The sequence below is a fragment of the Giraffa tippelskirchi genome, chromosome 13 (genome assembly GCF_054371585.1).
Source record: "Giraffa tippelskirchi isolate mGirTip1 chromosome 13, T2T-mGirTip1v1.2.pri, whole genome shotgun sequence".
NCBI lineage: Eukaryota > Metazoa > Chordata > Mammalia > Artiodactyla > Giraffidae > Giraffa > Giraffa tippelskirchi.
The window spans coordinates 13794979-13805507 of NC_137287.1; the positions used below are offsets into that span (position 1 = coordinate 13794979).

The 10529-nt window shown below is 41.8% G+C and overlaps 1 protein-coding gene across 21 annotated transcripts in view; it reads right to left on the reverse strand.

Annotated features, from left to right (window-relative positions):
• The window catches only part of TMEM248 (transmembrane protein 248), a 42942-nt gene extending 32427 nt beyond the window's left edge, over nt 1-10515 (reverse strand). For 4 of the 21 annotated variants that reach the window (XM_081558102.1, XM_081558115.1, XM_081558096.1 and 1 more), the window contains exons 1-2: nt 10325-10515; nt 7999-8066 (exon numbers count right to left, since the gene is read on the reverse strand). The gene's annotated coding sequence lies outside the window, so the exon portion shown is untranslated. Of the gene's footprint in view, nt 1-7998; nt 8067-9079; nt 9254-10220 lie in introns of all 21 variants that reach the window. The other 17 variants (XM_081558091.1, XM_081558108.1, XM_081558090.1 and 14 more) reach the window with 6 other exon arrangements.
• Between the last annotated feature and the right edge of the window lie 14 nt (nt 10516-10529).

The following is a 10529-nucleotide window of genomic DNA, read 5'->3' on the forward strand; positions in this document are numbered from 1 at the left end:
ACTAGACTAAAGGCTGCCTAAGCTGGGAGGCAATTGGAGGGTGATAACTAAAGGGGAGTTTCTTTGGGGACAATGAAAATTTTCAAAAATTTATTGTGGTCATGGTTGCACAAGTCTGTGAATATACTAGAAACCAGTGAACTGTACATTTTAACTGTATGAATTCTGTGTTATATGAATTATCTCTCAATAAAGCTGTTTTCGGAGAAGGCAATGGCACCCCACTCCTGTACTCTTGCCTGGAAAATCCCATGGACAGAGGAGCCTGGTAGGCTGCAGTCCATGGGGTCGTGAAGAGTCGGACACAACTGAGCGACTTCACTTTCACTTTTCACTTTCATGCATTGGAGAAGGAAATGGCAACCCACTCCAGTGTTCTTGCGAGAATCCCAGGGATGGGGGAGCCTGGTGGGCTGCCATCTACAGGGTCGCACAGAGTCGGACACGACTGAAGCGACTTAGCAGCAGCAGCAGCAGCAAAGCTGTTTTCAAAAGATTAAGACTTTACAAAAGAAAATCAAGACAACGCAGGGAGTAACTTTCGAGGCTCTAATACTGTGAAAATCTTTAGACAGTTAATGTTTAAATGAAAATAAAAAAGGAGGAAATTGACAGAGTGCCATTGAAACCTTGATAGAAATTTTATAGGAATCTGAGTTTCCCACAATTAAGTCTCCTCAAAGCCCCTGGGATATAAAATTCCAAGGCTTAGAGAAATTTCTGAAAGAAAAGGATTCCAATGAGCCTATGGCATCAAATTCCAAAATACCCACTCTTAATATAAAGGCAGTAGCTCTTTGTCTCATTCTTGCTAATTTTCCTTAAGATTGAGATTATTTCGAATTTTAAAATAATTGACATTTCTTAAAAAAAAAAAATCAAGGCCATAATGGAGGAAGATTGGCATAAAGGCTAGGATGTGGACCTTAGCCTTTTTGATGTAGACCATTTTTTTAGTGAAAGTCGCTCAGTCATGTCCGACTCTTTGCGACCCCATGGACTATACAGTCCATGGAATTCTCCAGGCCAGAATACTGGAGTGAGTAGCCGTTTCCTTCTCCAGGGGATTTTGCCAACCCAGGGATCGAACCCAGGTCTCCCACGTTGCAGGCGGATTCTTTGCCGGCTGAGACACTAGGGAAGCCCAAGACTTAAAAAAATATTTTCTTTAAGTCTTCATTGAATATGTTACAATACTGCTTATGTTTTATGTTTTGGTTTTTTGGCTGTGAGGCATGTAGGATCTTAGCTCCCTGACCAGGGATTGAACCAGCACCCTCTGCGTTAGAAGGTGAAGTCTTAACTGCTGGATCACCAGGGAAGTCCCCATGCTGGGGTCTCTTGACCCAAATCCCTGTGGGGTTCCTAAGGCCTTTTACTCACATGGGGGTGAAATGACCAGGTGTGGAGAAACAAGTCCTCATGTTCTATTGGGTACAAGAGCAGTTACAGTACTGCCTGGGCCTGCTTGTGAGCCCCTGGAACAGGAGGGCAACAGAATTAATCCAGTGAGCTATGGGGATGCTCCTGAGAGGGATCAGAATAAAAATCTGAGGGCTTCCTTGGTGGCTCAGTGGTAAACAATCTGCCTGCCATTGCAGGGGACACAGGTTCCATCCCCGATGCAGGAGGATCCCACGTGCTATGGAGGAACTAAGCGCCCATGCCACACCTATTGAGCCCGGGCTCTAGAGTCCAGGAGCTGCAACTAATGAACTCCAAGCACCCTAGGGTCTGTGCTCTGCAACCAGAAGCCACTGCAAGGAGAAAGCAGTTCCTGCTCTCTGCAACTAGAGACAAGCCTGAGGAGCAATGAAGATCCAGCGCAGCCAAAACAGAAATAAGTAACTTTTAAAAATGAAAGTCTGCAGACTCCCCTGGCGGTCCAGTGGCTAAGATTCTGAGCTCTCAATGCTGGGGCCTTGGGTTTGATCCCTAGTCGGGGAACTAGATCCTGCAAGTCATGAATAAGATCCTGCACAGCCAAATAAATAAATAAAAATAAATATTAAAAAATATATATATATAAAAGTCTGGCTAAAAGTTGGAATACATAATTTTTTTTTTAAGTACACTGTGCTGGTGTCTCCCTATGCTCTTACAGTGGAACTGGGGTTAAAGGGCATGACAGAGAAACTTCAGAATTTTCCCTGCTGTACCCCAGTTCATTGAACTTTTTCATATTGAAAAAGTTTTCTTCTTCAATATCGGACCTGCTTGTCTCTGTGCTGGAACTACAGTTAAGGGCTCCAGAGGCTGGACTATTTCCCCACTAGATAACACTTCTATTAATTGGGACCTAACTGCAAGAGTTCCAAATGACTGGTAGGACTCATGGTCCTTTCCCCACAATATGCCATGCTGGAGCTGACAACAGAGAGTGTTTTGTTGTCTAGTTGTTGGGATAGTTGTATTTCTCTGCACTATCCAATCAGAAATGACGTGGAAGATGAAATGACGCAGAGGCTTTTTTGAATCTCCCCCTGTTGCTATCAGCCATAAAACTTGCCCAGTGGGGAACCAAAAGGTCCTGCTTCAAAGGAGGGGAAAAATGGATTGAAATTAATGATATATGGAAGAAGATATGCTGAAGGAGAGGGAGAGAATAAATTGTTGATATGTGGATGCTTTTTGAGGAGCTTAGAACAAGGGAATAAATGTCTCTCAGTTCTGACTCACACAATCCTTGGGGCGAAGCACCTGTTTGCCAAACCTCTTCCTCTTTTAAACAGCCAACAAAGTGATCTGACCACTGTGGAATACAGTTTGGCCTCAGTTAAATGCAGAATTATTGCTTGATCCAACAAATATCTTCTGAGGTACACACTCAAAAGAATTAAAAGCAGGAATTAAACATACATGTGTAACAATGTTCATTGCACCATTATTTGAAAGAACCAAAAGGCAGTGAAACCTAAATATCCACCAACGGGTGCATCAACAAAATGATATAAACATCAGTTCAGTTCAGTTCAGTCACTCAGTTGTGTCCGACTCTTTGCGACCCCATGGACAGCAGCACGCCAGGCTTGCCTGTCCATCACCAACTCCCTGAGCTTACTCAAATTCATGTCCATCGAGTTGGTGATGCCATCCAACCATCTCATCCTCTGTCGTCCCATTCTCCCCTTGCTTTCAATCTTTCCCAGCATCAGGGTCTTTTCCAATGAGTCAGTTCTTCACATCAGGTGGCCAAAGTTTTGGGAGTCTCAGCTTCAGCATCAGTCCTTCCAATGAATATTCAGGACTGATTTCCTTTAGGATGGACTGGTTGGATCTCCTTGCAGTCCAAGGGACTCTCAAGAGTCTTCTCCAACACCACAGTTCAAAAGCATCAATTCTTCAGCGCTCAGCTTTCTTTATAGTCCAACTCTCACATCCATACATGACTACTGGAAAAACCATAGCTTTGACTAAATGAACTTTTGTTGGCAAAGTAATGTCTCTGCTTTTTAACATGCTGTCTAGGTTGGTCATAGCTTTTCTTCCAAGGAGCAAGCGTCTTTTAATTTCATGGCTGCAGTCACCATCTGCAGTGATTTTGGAGCCCAAGAAAATAAAGTCTCTTGTTGTTTTCATTTTTTCCCCATCTATTTGCCATGAAGTGATGGGACCAGATGCCATGATCTTAGTTTTCTGAATGTTGAGTTTTAAGCCAACTTTTTCACTCTCCTCTTTCACTTTCATCAAGAGGTTCTTTAGTTCTTCTTCACTTTCTGCCATAAGGGTGGTGTCATCTGCATATCTGAGGTTATTGGTATTTCTCCCGGCAATCTTGATTCCAGCTCGTGCTTCATCCAGCCCTGCATTTCGCATGATGTACTCTGCATATAAGTTAAATAAACAGGGTGACAATATACAGCCTTGACGTACTCCTTTCCCGATTTGGAACCAGTGTGTTGTTCCATGTCCAGTTCTAACTGTTGCTTCTTGACCTGCATACAAGATTCTCAGGAGGCAGGTAAGGTGGTCTGGTATTCCCGTCTCTTTAAGAATTTTCCACAGTTTGTTATGATCCACACAGTCAAAGGCTTGGCGTAGTCAATAAAGCAGAAGTAGACGTTTTTCCGGAGAAGGCAATGGCACCCCACTCCAGTACTCTTGCCTAGAAAATCCCATGGACGGAGGAGCCTGGTAGGCTACCCATGGGGTCGCTGAGTGACTTCACTTTCACTTTTCACTTTCATGCATTGGAGAAGGAAATGGCAACCCACTCCAGTGTTCTTGCCTGGAGAATCCCAGGGACGGCGGAGCCTGGTGGGCTGCCGTTTATGGGGTCGCACAGAGTTGGACACGACTGTAGCGACTTAGCAGCAGCAGATGTTTTTCTGGAACTCTCTTGCTTTTTTGGTTATCCAACGGATGTTTGCAATTTGATCTCTGGTTCCTGTGCCTTTTCTAAATCCAGCCTGAACATCTGGAAGTTCACGGTTCACGTACTGCTGAAGCCTGGATTGGAAAATTTTGAGCATTACTTTGCTAGCGTCTGAGATTGAGTGCAACTATGCAGTAGTTTGAACATTCTTTGGCATTGCCTTTCTTTGAGACTGGAATGAAAACTGATCTTTTCCAGTCCTGTGGCCACTGCTGAGTTTTTCAAATTTGTGGGCATACTGAGTGCAGCACTTTCACAGCATCATCTTTGAAGATTTGAAATAGCTCAACTGGAATTCCATCACCTCCACTAGCTTTGTTCACAGTGATGCTTCCTAAGGCCCACTTGACTTTGCATTCCAAGATGTCTGGCTCTAGGTGAGTGATCACACTATTGCGATCATGAAGATCTTTTTTGTATAGTTTTTATATGTTTTGTTGCCACCTCTTCTGAGTATCTTTTGCTTCTGTTAGGTCCTTACCATTTCTGTCCTTTACTGAGCCCATCTTTGCATGAAATGTTCCCTTGGTATCTCTAATTTTCTTGAACAGATCTTTAGTCTTTCCTATTTTATTGTTTTCCTCTATTTCTTTGCACTGGTCACTGAGGAAGGCTTTCTTATCTCTCCTTGCTATTCTTTGGAGCTCTGCATTCAAATGAGTATATCTTTCCTTTTCTCCTTTGCCTTTAGCTTCTCTTCTTTTCTCAGCTATTTGTAAGGCCTCCTCAGACAACCATTTTGCCTTTTTGCATTTCTTTATCTTGGGGATGGTCTTGATCTCTGCCTCCTGTACAACGTCACGAACCTCAGTCCATAGTTCTTCAGGCACTCTGTCTATCAGATCTAACCCCTTGAATCTGTTTGTCACTTCCACTGTATCATCGTAAGGGATTTGATTCAGGTCATACCTGAATGGTCTAGTGGTTTTCCTACTTTCTTCAATTTAAGTCTGAATTTTTTAAATCTGATATACACATAGAATGGAATTTAATCTTAAAAAGGAAAGAAATTATGATACATGCAACAGCAAGGATTAGCCTTGAAAACATTATGATCAATGAAATAAGTCAGAAGTAAAAGAATATATATAGTATGGTATCCCTTACATGAAGGAGCTAGAATAGGCAAATTTATTAGGACAGAAAGTGGAATAAAGGTTACTGGGAACTGTAGGGGGTGGGGAGTGAGGAGTTATTGTTTAATAGGTACCAAGTTTCTGCCTGGGATGATGAACATATTCTAGAAATGTATAGTGGCACAACATTTGTGAATGTACTTTAATGACACTGAATTGTACACTTGAAAATGGTCAATTTTATGTTACATACAGTCTACCAAAATTTTTTTTTTAAAGTGAGCTGACAGCCTTGTACCTAGTGAACTTCTAGGCGTGGTCTTTGTCCTCAGAATGGACAAACGGGTGGGAGGTCTGACCATGTAACTGTCTGGACCAGGACAAACGTGGCTATGCCTTCAGGTTCCCATTTCCTTTATTTATGTAAGTATAGATGATCTACGTTGGGACATTTCTCTCATTTCCAACTGAGGACACATGGGCCTTGTTGAGAGATTACTCTTGCTGGGAACCAATATCTGTCAAAGTACGTGACCCAGGAAAAGAAGTCTGGTTATATTCTCAAGATGTTTTGAACCTGAAACAACAGAGATAAAGCCTCAAACCTATATTCCCATGAGAAATAATATATGGTACATGAGAAAAGTTCGATTTTGTTGGGAGGGGCAAAAAAAATCAGTGACAGATTACTTATGATTTAATCAGTCAAAATAAATACACCCAAAAGTATAGATTGTCATTGATCAGGGAGGAAAAGAACTGTCAAGTATAAAAAAAAAGTCTGTGCTGGTGGTACTGGATGGAGCAGCTGTCTGTTTAAATGAAAACCAACCCTCAAATGACTGCACACATTGGAAATATGTGTGCACATCTAGATTCTCTACATGAACAGGTCCTGTTTCCAGGTGTTCTGTGCACACAGGGTGACAGCCTTTGGCTGTGATACCATTCCTTACATTAATGGTGTTGCTATTTTGTACCCTTTCCTGAGATAAACTCTAGATTTGTAAGCATTGCCATATCGAGTCCTGTCGTTGTGTGTCTCTAGCAATTCAAACCTGTTTACCACCATTGGGGCAGTTTTCCTGCATTAACAATCAGTCGCCTGATGGGGGCGAGGACACAGCCCCTCTTTGGTACTCCTGCCCACAACCACTAAAACACAAATCTTGTTCAGTCGCTTAGTTGTATCTGACTCTTTGAGACCCCATGGACTGCAGCACGCCAGGTTTCCCAGTCCTTCACTATCTCATGGAGTTTGCTCAAACTCATGTCCATTGAATCAATGATGCCATCCAACCATCTGATCCTCTGTCTCCCCCTTCTCCTCCTGCCCTCAATCTTTCCTAGCATCAGGGTCTTTTCCAGTGAGTCGGCTCTTCACATCAGGTGGCCAAAGTTTTGGAGCTTCAGCTTCAGCGTCAGTCCTTCTAATGAAAACTCAAACCTAGTCACCATGAAATGATCAAACAAATCCCAGATGAGCGAAGTTCTGTAAACATCGAGGCGACACTCTACAAATATATACCAATGTCATGAAAAACAAAAATCCTCATGTACACATTAAATTTCACAATCATCCTCATGTACACATTAAACACCCTACTGTTTTGTCAACTATACCAATAAAGCTGAAAAAACAGACCCAAACAAAATAAGGCTGGCAATTATTTAGATTAAAGAAGACTAAAAAGACATAACCAATAAATGTGGTAATTAATCCTGTACATGAAACTGGATTTTAGAAAAAAAAATCTATTAAAGACACTATTTGGAGAATTTGGTCTGTTTAATGCCTCAAAGGTAAATTTTTGTTATTATGTAAAAAACTGTCCTTATTCTTAGGAGATATATATCTAATGTATTTAGGGATATAAAATTACGATATCTGCACCTAACCCTCAAGTACTGCAGCCAGAGTGGGAGGAGGGGCAGAGGAGAAAAAAAAAGAAAGAGGGCAAGAGAGAGAAAGCAAATGTGGCAAAATGTTAAGGATTAGATCAAGGAGAAGGGCATGTAGGTTGTTCATTATTATATTCTTGCAATATTTCTGTAGATTTGACATTTTTCAAAATGAAAAATTTAGGAGGAAAAACTAACAATCACTGTACTACATCAGACCAGAGGTCAACACACTTTTCTGCAAAAAATATTTTAGGTTTTACAGGCCCTAGGGACTCTAACCATTCATCCCTGCCAGGTAGTATGAAAGCAACAGAATGAATGGCAGTGGCAGTGTTCTAATAAAACTTTATTTACAAAAGCAGGGGGCGGGCCAGATTTGGCTGCTGGCCACACTTTCTGACCCCTAATTTAGGCTATGAGAAACTCAAGGCTGCACCCCAGGGTCGACTGGAAATTCATGGCTGGAATTGATAAAATTCTCTTAAAACATGAATCAAATACTGTAGCTTGAAATGCTATAATCCTAATTGCCTAATAACAAAAACAGCCACACCCCGCTTCAAACCTCTCCTCTTTTTCATCTTTTCTCTAGTAAAAACTCTTCAAATTTCATTATCTTCCTGAAGCCCAAGGTGTACCAACCTCTCTCTTCTCAGTTCTCCGAGATCTTGGGGAGAGTTGACACAAAATGGTGCTTTGAAGTGGAGACTCTGTGGAAATGTAAAATGGTACAACTGCTATGAAAAACAGTATGGTGGCTCCCCAAAATTAACAAGAGACCAGCCATATGATCCAGCCCTTCTTGTAATATATCCAACAGAACAGAATCAGGATGAAGGGAAGTCTGAACTCCTTGTTCACTGCAACAGTAGTCACAGTCGCTGAGAGGTGGGAAAAAAAACTAAATGTCCAACAAAAGATGAATGGATAAAGAAAATGTGTATACATACGATGGAATGCTACTCAGCCTTTAAAAAAAATAAGGAAATTCTAAGACTTCCCTGCTGGTCCAATGGTTAGGACTCTGTACTTCCACTGCAAGGGGCTTAAGTTCAATCCCTGGTCGGGGAACTAAAAATCCTGCATGCTGAGCAGCGTGGCCAAAATATTAAAAAATAATTAAGAAAATTCTGTGCAAGTTATTATATATAAGATGGATTAACAAGGTCCTATAGCACAGGGAACTGTATTCAACAACTTGTGATAAACCACAATGGAAAAGAATATGAAAATGTATATATATGTCTAACTGAATCACTTTGCTGAACAGTAGAAATTAACAGCATTATAAACCAACTATACTTCAATAAAATAAATTAAAAAGATGTTTTTAAAAAGGAAATAAAAAAATTTTTATTGCAGAATTCTGCAGTATGGAACATGGATGGACCCTAAGGAGATTAGGCTAAGTGAAATAAGCCAGACACATAAAGACATGTACTGCCTAATTCCATCTCCAGGAGGTATCTGAAACAGCCAAATCCACAAAATCAAAGATAGGAAATGGAGGTTACCAGGGGCTGGGGAAATGGGAGATGGGGTTATGCATCAGTAGGCATAAAGTTTCAGTTTAACAAGATGAATAAGCTCTAGAGATCTGCTGTGCAACATTGTACCTAGAGTCAACAATCCTGTACAAAATTTAACCCAAAATTAAACACACAAAAAATTCAGAGGACAGATCTCACATTAAGAGAATAGATCTCATCTTAAGTGTTCTTACCGCAATACAAAGTAAAAATAGAACCAGAAGAGTGGGGCTCTGGAGCTAGATGGCTGGGGTTTGAATCCTGGTTCCCCAGTTCAGCTCAGTGATCTTGGGTAAGACACTCACATCTTGGTGCATCAGCCTCATTTCCGTGCCTTGGAATAATAGTAATACTTCCCTGCAGGTTCCCTAAGAAAGTTCAATGTATGTTGTTATGTGAAGCACTTAGCAGAATGCCTAGCATGTATTAAGCTCTAATTAAGTCTACCTATTATTATTCCTGTTAGTCCAGGTTTATTAGGGCTTCCCCAGTGGCTCAATGGTAAAGAATCCACCTGCCCATGCAGGAGACATGGATTTGATCCCTGGTCCAGGAAGATCCCACACATTGCAGAGCAAACTAACCCCATGCACCACGACTATTGAGCCTGTGCTCTAGAGCCCCGGAGCCACAACGACTGAAGCCCGCAGGCCGCGACTACCGAAACCTGTGCGCAGTAGAGCCGTGCTCCACAAGAGAAGCCTCCACAATGAGAAGCCAGCTCACTGCAACTACGGAAGAGCCCTCACAGCAATGAAGATGCAGCACAGCCAAAAATAAGAAAGAAAATGATTAGACTAAGTTTATTAGAGACATTCAAGAGGTAATACATTTTAAAACCTTGCTTAGCACAGGACCTTGTACATAGGGGCTGAAGACACTTGAGATACTATAATTATTCCACAGGGCAGTGAAGCCCAAATGTGGTGCCTCGTCACTTCCATTATATCTTATGGTCAACCAAGTCTTGAGCTATTTGACTTTTCATACTTTCAGAGCTTCCTATTTCTACTGGATTGTAAGTAGGCTGAAGGCAAAGTCCAGGCCATGTACCTTTTCACAGTCCCTCCAGCACCATTCTTCACATGTAGTCTGGGCTCCACATATATTTAGAGCAGAAAATTAGTACATTTTAAAGAAAGACGCTTCTGCAGACCACCTTGTCCAGCCCCTCACTAATCAATTCACCCAAATACCCACAAAGGGCTCATTTCAGAATGAGTCACTCTTATTTTGGGGAGGAGAAAATTTCCACTTGAAATAGTGACCATGTCCATCCACCCCTCTTACTTCCCAAATCAGGAGAAAAATGACCAGATGCCTCCCGCAACCTACCTGTCCACCGCCCAGAGCAGATGCCACTGGAATTTCAGGTTAATTCTGACGACAGACTCTTCCTAGTGCTTAGAGGAGAGGCCTCCACATTTAAGAATGCTTACCAGTCTTCTGGCTGCTACCTTGAATCCAAGACACTAGATTTCTTTCAGCTTCATTGACTTTTTACTAAGGGAGCAAGCAATTTTCTTCCAGCAGGGAAACCATTCGACAGGTGCATACTCCTGTAGAGGAAATTTAAGCCAGACACCTACCCCTGCGGACAACTCATTATTCTTTTAAAGCGGAGCAGGCCAGCCAAGAGCTTGA